The following is an 18,994-nucleotide window of genomic DNA, read 5'->3' on the forward strand; positions in this document are numbered from 1 at the left end:
TAAATGTGATGTAGCTCAGTGGTAGATTATATTCTGTGAATACTGTGTTTCCTTATTTAACCAGCAGTTACCATATCATACCTACTGACATTCTCCAAACACTGATGTCAAGTATATGGTAATTATGAAACAGAGTTTTAATTTCACTGGGAAATGTACTATAAAAGCAGTAGTTTCATAAAAGAACAAATCACACGATACAGCAAAACTAATTGATTAAGAAGGACAGACATCTTTAAACACATTGTGAACCTATGGAGGATGGATTTGGGCTTGAATGTCAAGTAATTAGTGATCAATCAATGCATGAAAAGATAAACACATATCAACTCTGTACAAAATACCTGGTGAAGCCTTAGTCAGCAATGCCCAGGAGGCAGTCATAGCCTGCATACTATGTGCCCTTCTTCCAAGTTCTGACACTGCTGATAAAACAGAATGTAAGACTGTCCTCTACTTGGCAATACTTGATCAATATCCATGCCATTCATTACATAAGGTAGGGGATTCTGATGATAACCCAGACTCCGGTGAAGAAGTCTAACAGCAATTTAAAGTGTGGAATGATCATCTACTTGCATCCTCATCAGCTGTGGAAATTATGGTGTCCTTGAACTCTGGCAAAGTGTAATGGTTTTTATTGCTTTATACTCGGAGATGACCCTTAGAACACTAGAAAATAGTAGAACTTGAGTACAATGCAAAGCTGCAATCGAATGAGTACCACATTTTTTCACAGGGGATGTAGCTCAGTGGTAGAGCGCATGCTTCGCATGTATGAGGCCCCGTGTTCAATCCCCAGCATCTCCATGTTTTGCAAAATGTAGATTCTTTCTTAACTCTATGTAACCTCTCCAGATCAACAAATGCATTAAAAAAACTCTAGAGAAATTGGAAAAGTTTCAATCAAACTATGAAAAATTATTGACCAGTCTATAAAATGTGATGTTGCTCAGTGGTAGATTATATTCCCCAGAATCTGTGTTTTCTCATTGAAATAAAAGTTATCATATGATACCTACAGTATCCTTGAAATCTATACAGCAAGGTATAATTGTTATCTTTGCTCCGTGCTCTGAGTTAAACCTTAGAACAGTGGAAGTAGTAGAACTTGAGTACTATGCAGAACAGCAATCGCTCGGTTTCAAAACACGCCAACTCAGAGGGGATGTAGCTCAGTGGTAGAGCGCATGCTTTGCATGTATGAGGCCCCGGGTTCAATCCCCGGCATCTCCATGTTTTGCAAAATATAGATTCTTACTTATCTGTATGTAACCTCTTCAGAAGAGCCCAAGACCAACAAATGCATGAATGCACTCTACAGTAATGGGCAAGAATTAATACCAATTATAAAAAATAATTGATCATTCTATTAAATGTGATGTAGCTCAGTGGTAGATTATATTCTGTGGATACTGTGTTTCCTTATTTAACCAGCAGTTACCATATCATACCTACTGACATTCTCCAAACACTGATGTCAAGTATATGGTAATTATGAAACAGAGTTTTAATTTCACTGGGAAATGTACTATAAAAGCAGTAGTTTCATAAAAGAACAAATCACACGATACAGCAAAACTAATTGATTAAGAAGGACAGACATCTTTAAACACATTGTGAACCTATGGAGGATGGATTTGGGCTTGAATGGCAAGTAATAAGTGATCAATCAATGCATGAAAAGATAAACACATATCAACTCTGTACAAAATACCTGGTGAAGCCTTAGTCAGCAATGCCCAGGAGGCAGTCATAGCCTGCATACTATGTGCCCTTCTTCCAAGTTCTGACACTGCTGATAAAACAGAATGTAAGACTGTCCTCTACTTGGCAATACTTGATCAATATCCATGCCATTCATTACATAAGGTAGGGGATTCTGATGATAACCCAGACTCCAGTGAAGAAGTCTAACAGCAATTTAAAGTGTGGAATGATCATCTACTTGCATCTTCATCAGCTGTGGAAATTATGGTGTCCTTGAACTCTGGCAAAGTGTAATGGTTTTTATTGCTTTATACTCGGAGATGACCCTTAGAACACTAGAAAATAGTAGAATTTAAGTACAATGCATAGCTGCAATCAAATGAGTGTCACACTTTTTCACAGGGGATGTAGCTCAGTGGTAGAGCGCATGCTGTGCATGTATGAGGCCCCTGGGTTCAATCCCCGGCATCTCCATGTTTTGCAAAATGTAGATTCTTTCTTAACTCTATGTAACCTCTCCAGATCAACAAATGCATTAAAAAAAACTCTAGAGAAATTGGAAAAGTTTCAATCAACTATGAAAAATTATTGACCAGTCTATAAAATGTGATGTTGCTCAGTGGTAGATTATATTCCCCAGAATCTGTGTTTCCTCATTGAAATAAAAGTTATCATATGATACCTACAGTATCCTTGAAATCTATACAGCAAGGTATAATTGTTATCTTTGCTCCGTGCTCTGAGTTTAACCTTAGAACAGTGGAAGTAGTAGAACTTGAGTACTATGCAGAACAGCAATCGCTCGGTATCAAAGCACATCAACTCAGAGGGGATGTAGCTCAGTGGTAGAGCGCATGCTTTGCATGTATGAGGCCCCGGGTTCAATCCGCGGCATCTCCATGTTTTGCAAAATATAGATTCTTACTTATCTGTATGTAACCTCTTCAGAAGAGCCCAAGACCAACAAATGCATGAATGCACTCTACAGTAATGGGCAAGAATTAACACCAATTATAAAAAATAATTGATCATTCTATTAAATGTGATGTAGCTCAGTGGTAGATTATATTCTGTGGATACTGTGTTTCCTTATTTAACCAGCAGTTACCATATCATACCTACTGACATTCTCCAAACACTGATGTCAAGTATATGGTAATTATGAAACAGAGTTTTAATTTCACTGGGAAATGTACTATAAAAGCAGTAGTTTCATAAAAGAACAAATCACACGATACAGCAAAACTAATTGATTAAGAAGGACAGACATCTTTAAACACATTGTGAACCTATGGAGGATGGATTTGGGCTTGAATGTCAAGTAATTAGTGATCAATCAATGCATGAAAAGATAAACACATATCAACTCTGTACAAAATACCTGGTGAAGCCTTAGTCAGCAATGCCCAGGAGGCAGTCATAGCCTGCATCCTATGTGCCCTTCTTCCAAGTTCTGACACTGCTGATAAAACAGAATGTAAGACTGTCCTCTACTTGGCAATACTTGATCAATATCCATGCCATTCATTACATAAGGTAGGGGATTCTGATGATAACCCAGACTCCGGTGAAGAAGTCTAACAGCAATTTAAAGTGTGGAATGATCATCTACTTGCATCCTCATCAGCTGTGGAAATTATGGTGTCCTTGAACTCTGGCAAAGTCTAATGGTTTTTATTGCTATATACTCGGAGATGACCCTTAGAACACTAGAAAATAGTAGAACTTAAGTACAATGCAAAGCTGCAATCGAATGAGTGCCATACTTTTTCACAGGGGATGTAGCTCAGTGGTAGAGCGCATGCTTTGCATGTATGAGGCCCCGGGTTCAATACCCGGCATCTCCATGTTTTGCAAAATGTAGATTCTTTCTTAACTCTATGTAACCTCTCCAGATCAACAAATGCATTAAAAAAAACTCTAGAGAAATTGGAAAAGTTTCAATCAAACTATGAAAAATTATTGACCAGTCTATAAAATGTGATGTTGCTCAGTGGTAGATTATATTCCCCAGAATCTGTGTTTCTTCATTGAAATAAAAGTTATCATATGATACCTACAGTATCCTTGAAATCTATACAGCAAGGTATAATTGTTATCTTTGCTCCGTGCTCTGAGTTTAACCTTAGAACAGTGGAAGTAGTAGAACTTGAGTACTATGCAGAACAGCAATCGCTCGGTATCAAAACACACCAACTCAGAGGGGATGTAGCTCAGTGGTAGAGCGCATGCTTTGCATGTATGAGGCCCCGGGTTCAATCCCCGGCATCTCCATGTTTTGCAAAATATAGATTCTTACTTATCTGTATGTAACCTCTTCAGAAGAGCCCAAGACCAACAAATGCATGAATGCACTCTACAGTAATGGGCAAGAATTAACACCAATTATAAAAAATAATTGATCATTCTATTAAATGTGATGTAGCTCAGTGGTAGATTATATTCTGTGGATACTGTGTTTCCTTATTTAACCAGCAGTTACCATATCATACCTACTGACATTCTCCAAACACTGATGTCAAGTATATGGTAATTATGAAACAGAGTTTTAAATTCACTGGGAAATGTACTATAAAAGCAGTCGTTTCATAAAAGAACAAATCACAAGATACAGCAAAACTAATTGATTAAGAAGGACAGACATCTTTAAACACATTGTGAACCTATGGAGGATGGATTTGGGCTTGAATGTCAAGTAATTAGTGATCAATCAATGCATGAAAAGATAAACACATATCAACTCTGTACAAAATACCTGGTGAAGCCTTAGTCAGCAATGCCCAGGAGGCAGTCATAGCCTGCATACTATGTGCCCTTCTTCCAAGTTCTGACACTGCTGATAAAAAAGAATGTAAGACTGTCCTCTACTTGGCAATACTTGATCAATATCCATGCCATTCATTACATAAGGTAGGGGATTCTGATGATAACCCAGACTCCGGTGAAGAAGTCTAACAGCAATTTAAAGTGTGGAATGATCATCTACTTGCATCTTCATCAGCTGTGGAAATTATGGTGTCCTTGAACTCTGGCAAAGTGTAATGGTTTTTATTGCTTTATACTCGAAGATGACCCTTAGAACACTAGAAAATAGTAGAATTTAAGTACAATGCATAGCTGCAATCAAATGAGTGCCATACTTTTTCACAGGGGATGTAGCTCAGTGGTAGAGCGCATGCTGTGCATGTATGAGGCCCCGGGTTCAATCCCCGGCATCTCCATGTTTTGCAAAATGTAGATTCTTTCTTAACTCTATGTAACCTCTCCAGATCAACAAATGCATTAAAAAAAACTCTAGAGAAATTGGAAAAGTTTCAATCAAACTATGAAAAATTATTGACCAGTCTATAAAATGTGATGTTGCTCAGTGGAAGATTATATTCCCCAGAATCTGTGTTTCCTCATTGAAATAAAAGTTATCATATGATACCTACAGTATCCTTGAAATCTATACAGCAAGGTATAATTGTTATCTTTGCTCCGTGCTCTGAGTTTAACCTTAGAACAGTGGAAGTAGTAGAACTTGAGTACTATGCAGAACAGCAATCGCTCGGTCTCAAAACACACCAACTCAGAGGGGATGTAGCTCAGTGGTAGAGCGCATGCTTTGCATGTATGAGGCCCCGGGTTCAATCCCCGGCATCTCCATGTTTTGCAAAATATAGATTCTTACTTATTTGTATGTAACCTCTTCAGAAGAGCCCAAGACCAACAAATGCATGAACGCACTCTACAGTAATGGGCAAGAATTAACACCAATTATAAAAAATAATTGATCATTCTATTAAATGTGATGTAGCTCAGTGGTAGATTATATTCTGTGGATACTGTGTTTCCTTATTTAACCAGCAGTTACCATATCATACCTACTGACATTCTCCAAACACTGATGTCAAGTATATGGTAATTATGAAACAGAGTTTTAATTTCACTGGGAAATGTACTATAAAAGCAGTCGTTTCATAAAAGAACAAATCACACGATACAGCAAAACTAATTGATTAAGAAGGACAGACATCTTTAAACACATTGTGAACCTATGGAGGATGGATTTGGGCTTGAATGTCAAGTAATTAGTGATCAATCAATGCATGAAAAGATAAACACATATCAACTCTGTACAAAATACCTGGTGAAGCCTTAGTCAGCAATGCCCAGGAGGCAGTCATAGCCTGCATACTATGTGCCCTTCTTCCAAGTTCTGACACTGCTGATAAAACAGAATGTAAGACTGTCCTCTACTTGGCAATACTTGATCAATATCCATGCCATTCATTACATAAGGTAGGGGATTCTGATGATAACCCAGACTCCGGTGAAGAAGTCTAACAGCAATTTAAAGTGTGGAATGATCATCTACTTGCATCCTCATCAGCTGTGGAAATTATGGTGTCCTTGAACTCTGGCAAAGTGTAATGGTTTTTATTGCTTTATACTCGGAGATGACCCTTAGAACACTAGAAAATAGTAGAACTTGAGTACAATGCAAAGCTGCAATCGAATGAGTACCACACTTTTTCACAGGGGATGTAGCTCAGTGGTAGAGCGCATGCTTCGCATGTATGAGGCCCCGTGTTCAATCCCCAGCATCTCCATGTTTTGCAAAATGTAGATTCTTTCTTAACTCTATGTAACCTCTCCATATCAACAAATGCATTAAAAAAACTCTAGAGAAATTGGAAAAGTTTCAATCAAACTATGAAAAATTATTGACCAGTCTATAAAATGTGATGTTGCTCAGTGGTAGATTATATTCCCCAGAATCTGTGTTTCCTCATTGAAATAAAAGTTATCATATGATACCTACAGTATCCTTGAAATCTATACAGCAAGGTATAATTGTTATCTTTGCTCCGTGCTCTGAGTTTAACCTTAGAACAGTGGAAGTAGTAGAACTTGAGTACTATGCAGAACAGCAATTGCTCGGTATCAAAGCACATCAACTCAGAGGGGATGTAGCTCAGTGGTAGAGCGCATGCTTTGCATGTATGAGGCCACGGGTTCAATCCGCGGCATCTCCATGTTTTGCAAAATATAGATTCTTACTTATCTGTATGTAACCTCTTCAGAAGAGCCCAAGACCAACAAATGCATGAATGCACTCTACAGTAATGGGCAAGAATTAACACCAATTATAAAAAATAATTGATCATTCTATTAAATGTGATGTAGCTCAGTGGTAGATTATATTCTGTGGATACTGTGTTTCCTTATTTAACCAGCAGTTACCATATCATACCTACTGACATTCTCCAAACACTGATGTCAAGTATATGGTAATTATGAAACAGAGTTTTAATTTCACTGGGAAATGTACTATAAAAGCAGTAGTTTCATAAAAGAACAAATCACACGATACAGCAAAACTAATTGATTAAGAAGGACAGACATCTTTAAACACATTGTGAACCTATGGAGGATGGATTTGGGCTTGAATGTCAAGTAATTAGTGATCAATCAATGCATGAAAAGATAAACACATATCAACTCTGTACAAAATACCTGGTGAAGCCTTAGTCAGCAATGCCCAGGAGGCAGTCATAGCCTGCATCCTATGTGCCCTTCTTCCAAGTTCTGACACTGCTGATAAAACAGAATGTAAGACTGTCCTCTACTTGGCAATACTTGATCAATATCCATGCCATTCATTACATAAGGTAGGGGATTCTGATGATAACCCAGACTCCGGTGAAGAAGTCTAACAGCAATTTAAAGTGTGGAATGATCATCTACTTGCATCCTCATCAGCTGTGGAAATTATGGTGTCCTTGAACTCTGGCAAAGTCTAATGGTTTTTATTGCTATATACTCGGAGATGACCCTTAGAACACTAGAAAATAGTAGAACTTAAGTACAATGCAAAGCTGCAATCGAATGAGTGCCATACTTTTTCACAGGGGATGTAGCTCAGTGGTAGAGCGCATGCTTTGCATGTATGAGGCCCCGGGTTCAATACCCGGCATCTCCATGTTTTGCAAAATGTAGATTCTTTCTTAACTCTATGTAACCTCTCCAGATCAACAAATGCATTAAAAAAAACTCTAGAGAAATTGGAAAAGTTTCAATCAAACTATGAAAAATTATTGACCAGTCTATAAAATGTGATGTTGCTCAGTGGTAGATTATATTCCCCAGAATCTGTGTTTCTTCATTGAAATAAAAGTTATCATATGATACCTACAGTATCCTTGAAATCTATACAGCAAGGTATAATTGTTATCTTTGCTCCGTGCTCTGAGTTTAACCTTAGAACAGTGGAAGTAGTAGAACTTGAGTACTATGCAGAACAGCAATCGCTCGGTATCAAAACACACCAACTCAGAGGGGATGTAGCTCAGTGGTAGAGCGCATGCTTTGCATGTATGAGGCCCCGGGTTCAATCCCCGGCATCTCCATGTTTTGCAAAATATAGATTCTTACTTATCTGTATGTAACCTCTTCAGAAGAGCCCAAGACCAACAAATGCATGAATGCACTCTACAGTAATGGGCAAGAATTAACACCAATTATAAAAAATAATTGATCATTCTATTAAATGTGATGTAGCTCAGTGGTAGATTATATTCTGTGGATACTGTGTTTCCTTATTTAACCAGCAGTTACCATATCATACCTACTGACATTCTCCAAACACTGATGTCAAGTATATGGTAATTATGAAACAGAGTTTTAAATTCACTGGGAAATGTACTATAAAAGCAGTCGTTTCATAAAAGAACAAATCACAAGATACAGCAAAACTAATTGATTAAGAAGGACAGACATCTTTAAACACATTGTGAACCTATGGAGGATGGATTTGGGCTTGAATGTCAAGTAATTAGTGATCAATCAATGCATGAAAAGATAAACACATATCAACTCTGTACAAAATACCTGGTGAAGCCTTAGTCAGCAATGCCCAGGAGGCAGTCATAGCCTGCATACTATGTGCCCTTCTTCCAAGTTCTGACACTGCTGATAAAAAAGAATGTAAGACTGTCCTCTACTTGGCAATACTTGATCAATATCCATGCCATTCATTACATAAGGTAGGGGATTCTGATGATAACCCAGACTCCGGTGAAGAAGTCTAACAGCAATTTAAAGTGTGGAATGATCATCTACTTGCATCTTCATCAGCTGTGGAAATTATGGTGTCCTTGAACTCTGGCAAAGTGTAATGGTTTTTATTGCTTTATACTCGAAGATGACCCTTAGAACACTAGAAAATAGTAGAATTTAAGTACAATGCATAGCTGCAATCAAATGAGTGCCATACTTTTTCACAGGGGATGTAGCTCAGTGGTAGAGCGCATGCTGTGCATGTATGAGGCCCCGGGTTCAATCCCCGGCATCTCCATGTTTTGCAAAATGTAGATTCTTTCTTAACTCTATGTAACCTCTCCAGATCAACAAATGCATTAAAAAAAACTCTAGAGAAATTGGAAAAGTTTCAATCAAACTATGAAAAATTATTGACCAGTCTATAAAATGTGATGTTGCTCAGTGGTAGATTATATTCCCCAGAATCTGTGTTTCCTCATTGAAATAAAAGTTATCATATGATACCTACAGTATCCTTGAAATCTATACAGCAAGGTATAATTGTTATCTTTGCTCCGTGCTCTGAGTTTAACCTTAGAACAGTGGAAGTAGTAGAACTTGAGTACTATGCAGAACAGCAATCGCTCGGTATCAAAGCACATCAACTCAGAGGGGATGTAGCTCAGTGGTAGAGCGCATGCTTTGCATGTATGAGGCCCCGGGTTCAATCCCCGGCATCTCCATGTTTTGCAAAATATAAATTCTTACTTATCTGTATGTAACCTCTTCAGAAGAGCCCAAGACCAACAAATGCATGAATGCACTCTACAGTAATGGGCAAGAATTAACACCAATTATAAAAAATAATTGATCATTCTATTAAATGTGATGTAGCTCAGTGGTAGATTATATTCTGTGGATACTGTGTTTCCTTATTTAACCAGCAGTTACCATATCATACCTACTGACATTCTCCAAACACTGATGTCAAGTATATGGTAATTATGAAACAGAGTTTTAAATTCACTGGGAAATGTACTATAAAAGCAGTCGTTTCATAAAAGAACAAATCACAAGATACAGCAAAACTAATTGATTAAGAAGGACAGACATCTTTAAACACATTGTGAACCTATGGAGGATGGATTTGGGCTTGAATGTCAAGTAATTAGTGATCAATCAATGCATGAAAAGATAAACACATATCAACTCTGTACAAAATACCTGGTGAAGCCTTAGTCAGCAATGCCCAGGAGGCAGTCATAGCCTGCATACTATGTGCCCTTCTTCCAAGTTCTGACACTGCTGATAAAAAAGAATGTAAGACTGTCCTCTACTTGGCAATACTTGATCAATATCCATGCCATTCATTACATAAGGTAGGGGATTCTGATGATAACCCAGACTCCGGTGAAGAAGTCTAACAGCAATTTAAAGTGTGGAATGATCATCTACTTGCATCTTCATCAGCTGTGGAAATTATGGTGTCCTTGAACTCTGGCAAAGTGTAATGGTTTTTATTGCTTTATACTCGAAGATGACCCTTAGAACACTAGAAAATAGTAGAATTTAAGTACAATGCATAGCTGCAATCAAATGAGGGCCATACTTTTTCACAGGGGATGTAGCTCAGTGGTAGAGCGCATGCTGTGCATGTATGAGGCCCCGGGTTCAATCCCCGGCATCTCCATGTTTTGCAAAATGTAGATTCTTTCTTAACTCTATGTAACCTCTCCAGATCAACAAATGCATTAAAAAAAACTCTAGAGAAATTGGAAAAGTTTCAATCAAACTATGAAAAATTATTGACCAGTCTATAAAATGTGATGTTGCTCAGTGGTAGATTATATTCCCCAGAATCTGTGTATCCTTATTGAAATAAAAGTTATCATATGATACCTACAGTATCCTTGAAATCTATACAGCAAGGTATAATTGTTATCTTTGCTCCGTGCTCTGAGTTTAACCTTAGAACAGTGGAAGTAGTAGAACTTGAGTACTATGCAGAACAGCAATCGCTCGGTATCAAAGCACATCAACTCAGAGGGGATGTAGCTCAGTGGTAGAGCGCATGCTTTGCATGTATGAGTCCCCGGGTTCAATCCGCGGCATCTCCATGTTTTGCAAAATATAGATTCTTACTTATCTGTATGTAACCTCTTCAGAAGAGCCCAAGACCAACAAATGCATGAATGCACTCTACAGTAATGGGCAAGAATTAACACCAATTATAAAAAATAATTGATCATTCTATTAAATGTGATGTAGCTCAGTGGTAGATTATATTCTGTGGATACTGTGTTTCCTTATTTAACCGGCAGTTACCATATCATACCTACTGACATTCTCCAAACACTGATGTCAAGTATATGGTAATTATGAAACAGAGTTTTAATTTCACTGGGAAATGTACTATAAAAGCAGTAGTTTCATAAAAGAACAAATCACACGATACAGCAAAACTAATTGATTAAGAAGGACAGACATCTTTAAACACATTGTGAACCTATGGAGGATGGATTTGGGCTTGAATGTCAAGTAATTAGTGATCAATCAATGCATGAAAAGATAAACACATATCAACTCTGTACAAAATACCTGGTGAAGCCTTAGTCAGCAATGCCCAGGAGGCAGTCATAGCCTGCATCCTATGTGCCCTTCTTCCAAGTTCTGACACTGCTGATAAAACAGAATGTAAGACTGTCCTCTACTTGGCAATACTTGATCAATATCCATGCCATTCATTACATAAGGTAGGGGATTCTGATGATAACCCAGACTCCGGTGAAGAAGTCTAACAGCAATTTAAAGTGTGGAATGATCATCTACTTGCATCCTCATCAGCTGTGGAAATTATGGTGTCCTTGAACTCTGGCAAAGTCTAATGGTTTTTATTGCTATATACTCGGAGATGACCCTTAGAACACTAGAAAATAGTAGAACTTAAGTACAATGCAAAGCTGCAATCGAATGAGTGCCATACTATTTCACAGGGGATGTAGCTCAGTGGTAGAGCGCATGCTTTGCATGTATGAGGCCCCGGGTTCAATACCCGGCATCTCCATGTTTTGCAAAATGTAGATTCTTTCTTAACTCTATGTAACCTCTCCAGATCAACAAATGCATTAAAAAAAACTCTAGAGAAATTGGAAAAGTTTCAATCAAACTATGAAAAATTATTGACCAGTCTATAAAATGTGATGTTGCTCAGTGGTAGATTATATTCCCCAGAATCTGTGTTTCTTCATTGAAATAAAAGTTATCATATGATACCTACAGTATCCTTGAAATCTATACAGCAAGGTATAATTGTTATCTTTGCTCCGTGCTCTGAGTTTAACCTTAGAACAGTGGAAGTAGTAGAACTTGAGTACTATGCAGAACAGCAATCGCTCGGTATCAAAACACACCAACTCAGAGGGGATGTAGCTCAGTGGTAGAGCGCATGCTTTGCATGTATGAGGCCCCGGGTTCAATCCCCGGCATCTCCATGTTTTGCAAAATATAGATTCTTACTTATCTGTATGTAACCTCTTCAGAAGAGCCCAAGACCAACAAATGCATGAATGCACTCTACAGTAATGGGCAAGAATTAACACCAATTATAAAAAATAATTGATCATTCTATTAAATGTGATGTAGATTATATTCTGTGGATACTGTGTTTCCTTATTTAACCAGCAGTTACCATATCATACCTACTGACATTCTCCAAACACTGATGTCAAGTATATGGTAATTATGAAACAGAGTTTTAAATTCACTGGGAAATGTACTATAAAAGCAGTCGTTTCATAAAAGAACAAATCACAAGATACAGCAAAACTAATTGATTAAGAAGGACAGACATCTTTAAACACATTGTGAACCTATGGAGGATGGATTTGGGCTTGAATGTCAAGTAATTAGTGATCAATCAATGCATGAAAAGATAAACACATATCAACTCTGTACAAAATACCTGGTGAAGCCTTAGTCAGCAATGCCCAGGAGGCAGTCATAGCCTGCATACTATGTGCCCTTCTTCCAAGTTCTGACACTGCTGATAAAAAAGAATGTAAGACTGTCCTCTACTTGGCAATACTTGATCAATATCCATGCCATTCATTACATAAGGTAGGGGATTCTGATGATAACCCAGACTCCGGTGAAGAAGTCTAACAGCAATTTAAAGTGTGGAATGATCATCTACTTGCATCTTCATCAGCTGTGGAAATTATGGTGTCCTTGAACTCTGGCAAAGTGTAATGGTTTTTATTGCTTTATACTCGAAGATGACCCTTAGAACACTAGAAAATAGTAGAATTTAAGTACAATGCATAGCTGCAATCAAATGAGTGCCATACTTTTTCACAGGGGATGTAGCTCAGTGGTAGAGCGCATGCTGTGCATGTATGAGGCCCCGGGTTCAATCCCCGGCATCTCCATGTTTTGCAAAATGTAGATTCTTTCTTAACTCTATGTAACCTCTCCAGATCAACAAATGCATTAAAAAAAACTCTAGAGAAATTGGAAAAGTTTCAATCAAACTATGAAAAATTATTGACCAGTCTATAAAATGTGATGTTGCTCAGTGGAAGATTATATTCCCCAGAATCTGTGTTTCCTCATTGAAATAAAAGTTATCATATGATACCTACAGTATCCTTGAAATCTATACAGCAAGGTATAATTGTTATCTTTGCTCCGTGCTCTGAGTTTAACCTTAGAACAGTGGAAGTAGTAGAACTTGAGTACTATGCAGAACAGCAATCGCTCGGTATCAAAACACACCAACTCAGAGGGGATGTAGCTCAGTGGTAGAGCGCATGCTTTGCATGTATGAGGCCCCGGGTTCAATCCCCGGCATCTCCATGTTTTGAAAAATATAGATTCTTACTTATCTGTATGTAACCTCTTCAGAAGAGCCCAAGACCAACAAATGCACGAATGCACTCTACAGTAATGGGCAAGAATTAACACCAATTATAAAAAATAATTGATCATTCTATTAAATGTGATGTAGCTCAGTGGTAGATTGTATTCTGTGGATACTGTGTTTCCTTATTTAACCAGCAGTTACCATATCATACCTACTGACATTCTCCAAACACTGATGTCAAGTATATGGTAATTATGAAACAGAGTTTTAATTTCACTGGGAAATGTACTATAAAAGCAGTAGTTTCATAAAAGAACAAATCACACGATACAGCAAAACTAATTGATTAAGAAGGACAGACATCTTTAAACACATTGTGAACCTATGGAGGATGGATTTGGGCTTGAATGTCAAGTAATTAGTGATCAATCAATGCATGAAAAGATAAACACATATCAACTCTGTACAAAATACCTGGTGAAGCCTTAGTCAGCAATGCCCAGGAGGCAGTCATAGCTTGCATCCTATGTGCCCTTCTTCCAAGTTCTGACACTGCTGATAAAACAGAATGTAAGACTGTCCTCTACTTGGCAATACTTGATCAATATCCATGCCATTCATTACATAAGGTAGGGGATTCTGATGATAACCCAGACTCCGGTGAAGAAGTCTAACAGCAATTTAAAGTGTGGAATGATCATCTACTTGCATCCTCATCAGCTGTGGAAATTATGGTGTCCTTGAACTCTGGCAAAGTCTAATGGTTTTTATTGCTATATACTCGGAGATGACCCTTAGAACACTAGAAAATAGTAGAACTTGAGTACAATGCAAAGCTGCAATCGAATGAGTACCACACTTTTTCACAGGGGATGTAGCTCAGTGGTAGAGCGCATGCTTTGCATGTATGAGGCCCCGGGTTCAATACCCGGCATCTCCATGTTTTGCAAAATGTAGATTCTTTCTTAACTCTATGTAACCTCTCCAGATCAACAAATGCATTAAAAAAAACTCTAGAGAAATTGGAAAAGTTTCAATCAAACTATGAAAAATTATTGACCAGTCTATAAAATGTGATGTTGCTCAGTGGTAGATTATATTCCCCAGAATCTGTGTTTCCTCATTGAAATAAAAGTTATCATATGATACCTACAGTATCCTTGAAATCTATACAGCAAGGTATAATTGTTATCTTTGCTCCGTGCTCTGAGTTTAACCTTAGAACAGTGGAAGTAGTAGAACTTGAGTACTATGCAGAACAGCAATCACTCGGTATCAAAACACACCAACTCAGAGGGGATGTAGCTCAGTGGTAGAGCGCATGCTTTACATGTATGAGGCCCCGGGTTCAATCCCCAGCATCTCCTTGTTTTGCAAAATATAGATTCTTACTTATCTGTATGTAACCTCTTCAGAAGAGCCCAAGACCAACAAATGCATGAATGCACTCTACAGTAATGGGCAAGAATTAACACCAATTATGAAAAATAATTGATCATTCTATTAAATGTGATGTAGCTCAGTGGTAGATTATATTCTGTGGATACTGTGTTTCCTTATTTAACCGGCAGTTACCATATCATACCTACTGACATTCTCCAAACACTGATGTCAAGTATATGGTAATTATGAAACAGAGTTTAATTTTCACTGGGAAATGAACTATAAAAGCAGTAGTTTCATAAAAGAACAAATCACACGATACAGCAAAACTAATTGATTAAGAAGGACAGACATCTTTAAACACATTGTGAACCTATGGAAGATGGATTTGGGCTTGAATGTCAAGTAATTAGTGATCAATCAATACATGAAAAGATAAACACATATCAACTCTGTACAAAATACCTGGTGAAGCCTTAGTCAGCAATGCCCAGGAGGCAGTCATAGCCTGTATCCTATGTGCCCTTCTTCCAAGTTCTGACACTGCTGATAAAACAGAATGTAAGACTGTCCTCTACTTGGCAATACTTGATCAATATCCATGCCATTCATTACATAAGGTAGGGGATTCTGATGATAACCCAGACTCCGGTGAAGAAGTCTAACAGCAATTTAAAGTGTGGAAGGATCATCTACTTGCATCCTCATCAGCTGTGGAAACTATGGTGTCCTTGAACTCTGGCAAAGTGTAATTGTTTTTATTGCTTTATACTCGAAGATAACCCTTAGAACACTAGAAAATAGTAGAACTTGAGTACAATGTAAAGCTGCAATCGAATGAGTACCACACTTTTTCACAGGGGATGTAGCTCAGTGGTAGAGCTCATGCTTCGCATGTATGAGGCCCCGGGTTCAATTCCTGGCATCTCAATGTTTTGCAAAATGTAGATTCTTTCTTAACTCTATGTAACCTCTCCAGATCAACAAATGCATAAAAAAAAACTCTAGAGAAATTGGAAAAGTATCAATCAAACTATGAAAAATTATTGACCAGTCTTTAAAATGTGATGTTGCTCAGTGGTGGATTATATTCCCCAGAATATGTGTTTCCTCATTAAAATAAAAGTTATCATATGATACCTACAGTATTCTTGAAATCTATACAACAAGGTATAATTGTTATCTTTGCTCCATGCTCTGAGTTTAACCTTAGAACAGTGGAAGTAGTAGAACTTGAGTACTATGCGGAACAGCAATCGCTCGGTTTCAAAACACGCCGACTCAGAGGGGATGTAGCTCATTGGTAGAGCGCATGCTTTGCATGTATGAGGCCCCGGGTTCAATCCCCGGCATCTCCATGTTTTGCAAAATATAGATTCTTACTTATCTGTATGTAACCTCTTCAGAAGAGCCCAAGACCAACAAATGCATGAATGCACTCTACAGTAATGGGCAAGAATTAACACCAATTATAAAAAATAATTGATCATTCTATTAAATGTGATGTAGCTCAGTGGTAGATTATATTCTGTGGATACTGTGTTTCCTTATTTAACCAGCAGTTACCATATCATACCTACTGACATTCTCCAAACACTGATGTCAAGTATATGGTAATTATGAAACAGAGTTTTAATTTCACTGGGAAATGTACTATAAAAGCAGTAGTTTCATAAAAGAACAAATCACACGATACAGCAAAACTAATTGATTAAGAAGGACAGACATCTTTAAACACATTGTGAACCTATGGAGGATGGATTTGGGCTTGAATGTCAAGTAATTAGTGATCAATCAATGCATGAAAAGATAAACACATATCAACTCTGTACAAAATACCTGGTGAAGCCTTAGTCAGCAATGCCCAGGAGGCAGTCATAGCCTGCATCCTATGTGCCCTTCTTCCAAGTTCTGACACTGCTGATAAAACAGAATGTAAGACTGTCCTCTACTTGGCAATACTTGATCAATATCCATGCCATTCATTACATAAGGTAGGGGATTCTGATGATAACCCAGACTCCGGTGAAGAAGTCTAACAGCAATTTAAAGTGTGGAATGATCATCTACTTGCATCCTCATCAGCTGTGGAAATTATGGTGTCCTTGAACTCTGGCAAAGTCTAATGGTTTTTATTGCTATATACTCGGAGATGACCCTTAGAACACTAGAAAATAGTAGAACTTAAGTACAATGCAAAGCTGCAATCGAATGAGTGCCATACTTTTTCACAGGGGATGTAGCTCAGTGGTAGAGCGCATGCTTTGCATGTATGAGGCCCCGGGTTCAATACCCGGCATCTCCATGTTTTGCAAAATGTAGATTCTTTCTTAACTCTATGTAACCTCTCCAGATCAACAAATGCATTAAAAAAAACTCTAGAGAAATTGGAAAAGTTTCAATCAAACTATGAAAAATTATTGACCAGTCTATAAAATGTGATGTTGCTCAGTGGTAGATTATATTCCCCAGAATCTGTGTTTCTTCATTGAAATAAAAGTTATCATATGATACCTACAGTATCCTTGAAATCTATACAGCAAGGTATAATTGTTATCTTTGCTCCGTGCTCTGAGTTTAACCTTAGAACAGTGGAAGTAGTAGAACTTGAGTACTATGCAGAACAGCAATCGCTCGGTATCAAAACACACCAACTCAGAGGGGATGTAGCTCAGTGGTAGAGCGCATGCTTTGCATGTATGAGGCCCCGGGTTCAATCCCCGGCATCTCCATGTTTTGCAAAATATAGATTCTTACTTATCTGTATGTAACCTCTTCAGAAGAGCCCAAGACCAACAAATGCATGAATGCACTCTACAGTAATGGGCAAGAATTAACACCAATTATAAAAAATAATTGATCATTCTATTAAATGTGATGTAGCTCAGTGGTAGATTATATTCTGTGGATACTGTGTTTCCTTATTTAACCAGCAGTTACCATATCATACCTACTGACATTCTCCAAACACTGATGTCAAGTATATGGTAATTATGAAACAGAGTTTTAAATTCACTGGGAAATGTACTATAAAAGCAGTCGTTTCATAAAAGAACAAATCACAAGATACAGCAAAACTAATTGATTAAGAAGGACAGACATCTTTAAACACATTGTGAACCTATGGAGGATGGATTTGGGCTTGAATGTCAAGTAATTAGTGATCAATCAATGCATGAAAAGATAAACACATATCAACTCTGTACAAAATACCTGGTGAAGCCTTAGTCAGCAATGCCCAGGAGGCAGTCATAGCCTGCATACTATGTGCCCTTCTTCCAAGTTCTGACACTGCTGATAAAAAAGAATGTAAGACTGTCCTCTACTTGGCAATACTTGATCAATATCCATGCCATTCATTACATAAGGTAGGGGATTCTGATGATAACCCAGACTCCGGTGAAGAAGTCTAACAGCAATTTAAAGTGTGGAATGATCATCTACTTGCATCTTCATCAGCTGTGGAAATTATGGTGTCCTTGAACTCTGGCAAAGTGTAATGGTTTTTATTGCTTTATACTCGAAGATGACCCTTAGAACACTAGAAAATAGTAGAATTTAAGTACAATGCATAGCTGCAATCAAATGAGTGCCATACTTTTTCACAGGGGATGTAGCTCAGTGGTAGAGCGCATGCTGTGCATGTATGAGGCCCCGGGTTCAATCCCCGGCATCTCCATGTTTTGCAAAATGTAGATTCTTTCTTAACTCTATGTAACCTCTCCAGATCAACAAATGCATTAAAAAAAACTCTAGAGAAATTGGAAAAGTTTCAATCAAACTATGAAAAATTATTGACCAGTCTATAAAATGTGATGTTGCTCAGTGGTAGATTATATTCCCCAGAATCTGTGTTTCCTCATTGAAATAAAAGTTATCATATGATACCTACAGTATCCTTGAAATCTATACAGCAAGGTATAATTGTTATCTTTGCTCCGTGCTCTGAGTTTAACCTTAGAACAGTGGAAGTAGTAGAACTTGAGTACTATGCAGAACAGCAATCGCTCGGTA

The 18,994-nt window shown here is 37.7% G+C and overlaps 27 non-coding genes across 27 annotated transcripts; all 27 read left to right on the forward strand.

Moving 5' to 3' along the window:
• The first annotated feature begins 738 nt into the window (after window positions 1–738).
• On the forward strand, window positions 739–810 carry TRNAA-CGC (transfer RNA alanine (anticodon CGC)). The gene has a single exon. It is a non-coding gene; the product is annotated as a tRNA-Ala (tRNA).
• A 354-nt stretch (window positions 811–1,164) lies between these two features.
• Window positions 1,165–1,236, forward strand: TRNAA-UGC (transfer RNA alanine (anticodon UGC)). Its single transcript has one exon. It is a non-coding gene; the product is annotated as a tRNA-Ala (tRNA).
• An 875-nt stretch (window positions 1,237–2,111) lies between these two features.
• TRNAA-UGC (transfer RNA alanine (anticodon UGC)) lies at window positions 2,112–2,184 on the forward strand. The gene has a single exon. It is a non-coding gene; the product is annotated as a tRNA-Ala (tRNA).
• Window positions 2,185–2,538: 354 nt separating this feature from the next.
• On the forward strand, window positions 2,539–2,610 carry TRNAA-UGC (transfer RNA alanine (anticodon UGC)). The gene has a single exon. It is a non-coding gene; the product is annotated as a tRNA-Ala (tRNA).
• Window positions 2,611–3,485: 875 nt separating this feature from the next.
• On the forward strand, window positions 3,486–3,557 carry TRNAA-UGC (transfer RNA alanine (anticodon UGC)). Its single transcript has one exon. It is a non-coding gene; the product is annotated as a tRNA-Ala (tRNA).
• A 355-nt stretch (window positions 3,558–3,912) lies between these two features.
• Window positions 3,913–3,984, forward strand: TRNAA-UGC (transfer RNA alanine (anticodon UGC)). Its single transcript has one exon. It is a non-coding gene; the product is annotated as a tRNA-Ala (tRNA).
• An 875-nt stretch (window positions 3,985–4,859) lies between these two features.
• TRNAA-UGC (transfer RNA alanine (anticodon UGC)) lies at window positions 4,860–4,931 on the forward strand. The gene has a single exon. It is a non-coding gene; the product is annotated as a tRNA-Ala (tRNA).
• A 355-nt stretch (window positions 4,932–5,286) lies between these two features.
• Window positions 5,287–5,358, forward strand: TRNAA-UGC (transfer RNA alanine (anticodon UGC)). Its single transcript has one exon. It is a non-coding gene; the product is annotated as a tRNA-Ala (tRNA).
• Window positions 5,359–6,233: 875 nt separating this feature from the next.
• TRNAA-CGC (transfer RNA alanine (anticodon CGC)) lies at window positions 6,234–6,305 on the forward strand. The gene has a single exon. It is a non-coding gene; the product is annotated as a tRNA-Ala (tRNA).
• A 354-nt stretch (window positions 6,306–6,659) lies between these two features.
• TRNAA-UGC (transfer RNA alanine (anticodon UGC)) lies at window positions 6,660–6,731 on the forward strand. Its single transcript has one exon. It is a non-coding gene; the product is annotated as a tRNA-Ala (tRNA).
• An 875-nt stretch (window positions 6,732–7,606) lies between these two features.
• On the forward strand, window positions 7,607–7,678 carry TRNAA-UGC (transfer RNA alanine (anticodon UGC)). Its single transcript has one exon. It is a non-coding gene; the product is annotated as a tRNA-Ala (tRNA).
• A 355-nt stretch (window positions 7,679–8,033) lies between these two features.
• On the forward strand, window positions 8,034–8,105 carry TRNAA-UGC (transfer RNA alanine (anticodon UGC)). Its single transcript has one exon. It is a non-coding gene; the product is annotated as a tRNA-Ala (tRNA).
• Window positions 8,106–8,980: 875 nt separating this feature from the next.
• TRNAA-UGC (transfer RNA alanine (anticodon UGC)) lies at window positions 8,981–9,052 on the forward strand. The gene has a single exon. It is a non-coding gene; the product is annotated as a tRNA-Ala (tRNA).
• Window positions 9,053–9,407: 355 nt separating this feature from the next.
• TRNAA-UGC (transfer RNA alanine (anticodon UGC)) lies at window positions 9,408–9,479 on the forward strand. Its single transcript has one exon. It is a non-coding gene; the product is annotated as a tRNA-Ala (tRNA).
• An 875-nt stretch (window positions 9,480–10,354) lies between these two features.
• On the forward strand, window positions 10,355–10,426 carry TRNAA-UGC (transfer RNA alanine (anticodon UGC)). The gene has a single exon. It is a non-coding gene; the product is annotated as a tRNA-Ala (tRNA).
• A 355-nt stretch (window positions 10,427–10,781) lies between these two features.
• On the forward strand, window positions 10,782–10,853 carry TRNAA-UGC (transfer RNA alanine (anticodon UGC)). The gene has a single exon. It is a non-coding gene; the product is annotated as a tRNA-Ala (tRNA).
• Window positions 10,854–11,728: 875 nt separating this feature from the next.
• Window positions 11,729–11,800, forward strand: TRNAA-UGC (transfer RNA alanine (anticodon UGC)). Its single transcript has one exon. It is a non-coding gene; the product is annotated as a tRNA-Ala (tRNA).
• A 355-nt stretch (window positions 11,801–12,155) lies between these two features.
• TRNAA-UGC (transfer RNA alanine (anticodon UGC)) lies at window positions 12,156–12,227 on the forward strand. The gene has a single exon. It is a non-coding gene; the product is annotated as a tRNA-Ala (tRNA).
• Window positions 12,228–13,091: 864 nt separating this feature from the next.
• Window positions 13,092–13,163, forward strand: TRNAA-UGC (transfer RNA alanine (anticodon UGC)). Its single transcript has one exon. It is a non-coding gene; the product is annotated as a tRNA-Ala (tRNA).
• A 355-nt stretch (window positions 13,164–13,518) lies between these two features.
• TRNAA-UGC (transfer RNA alanine (anticodon UGC)) lies at window positions 13,519–13,590 on the forward strand. The gene has a single exon. It is a non-coding gene; the product is annotated as a tRNA-Ala (tRNA).
• Window positions 13,591–14,465: 875 nt separating this feature from the next.
• On the forward strand, window positions 14,466–14,537 carry TRNAA-UGC (transfer RNA alanine (anticodon UGC)). Its single transcript has one exon. It is a non-coding gene; the product is annotated as a tRNA-Ala (tRNA).
• Window positions 14,538–14,892: 355 nt separating this feature from the next.
• Window positions 14,893–14,964, forward strand: TRNAV-UAC (transfer RNA valine (anticodon UAC)). The gene has a single exon. It is a non-coding gene; the product is annotated as a tRNA-Val (tRNA).
• An 875-nt stretch (window positions 14,965–15,839) lies between these two features.
• TRNAA-CGC (transfer RNA alanine (anticodon CGC)) lies at window positions 15,840–15,911 on the forward strand. Its single transcript has one exon. It is a non-coding gene; the product is annotated as a tRNA-Ala (tRNA).
• A 355-nt stretch (window positions 15,912–16,266) lies between these two features.
• TRNAA-UGC (transfer RNA alanine (anticodon UGC)) lies at window positions 16,267–16,338 on the forward strand. The gene has a single exon. It is a non-coding gene; the product is annotated as a tRNA-Ala (tRNA).
• Window positions 16,339–17,213: 875 nt separating this feature from the next.
• Window positions 17,214–17,285, forward strand: TRNAA-UGC (transfer RNA alanine (anticodon UGC)). Its single transcript has one exon. It is a non-coding gene; the product is annotated as a tRNA-Ala (tRNA).
• A 355-nt stretch (window positions 17,286–17,640) lies between these two features.
• On the forward strand, window positions 17,641–17,712 carry TRNAA-UGC (transfer RNA alanine (anticodon UGC)). The gene has a single exon. It is a non-coding gene; the product is annotated as a tRNA-Ala (tRNA).
• Window positions 17,713–18,587: 875 nt separating this feature from the next.
• On the forward strand, window positions 18,588–18,659 carry TRNAA-UGC (transfer RNA alanine (anticodon UGC)). The gene has a single exon. It is a non-coding gene; the product is annotated as a tRNA-Ala (tRNA).
• The last annotated feature ends 335 nt before the right edge of the window (window positions 18,660–18,994 follow it).

Source organism: Pseudophryne corroboree, chromosome 4, assembly GCF_028390025.1.
Source record: "Pseudophryne corroboree isolate aPseCor3 chromosome 4, aPseCor3.hap2, whole genome shotgun sequence".
NCBI classification, from domain to species: domain Eukaryota; kingdom Metazoa; phylum Chordata; class Amphibia; order Anura; family Myobatrachidae; genus Pseudophryne; species Pseudophryne corroboree.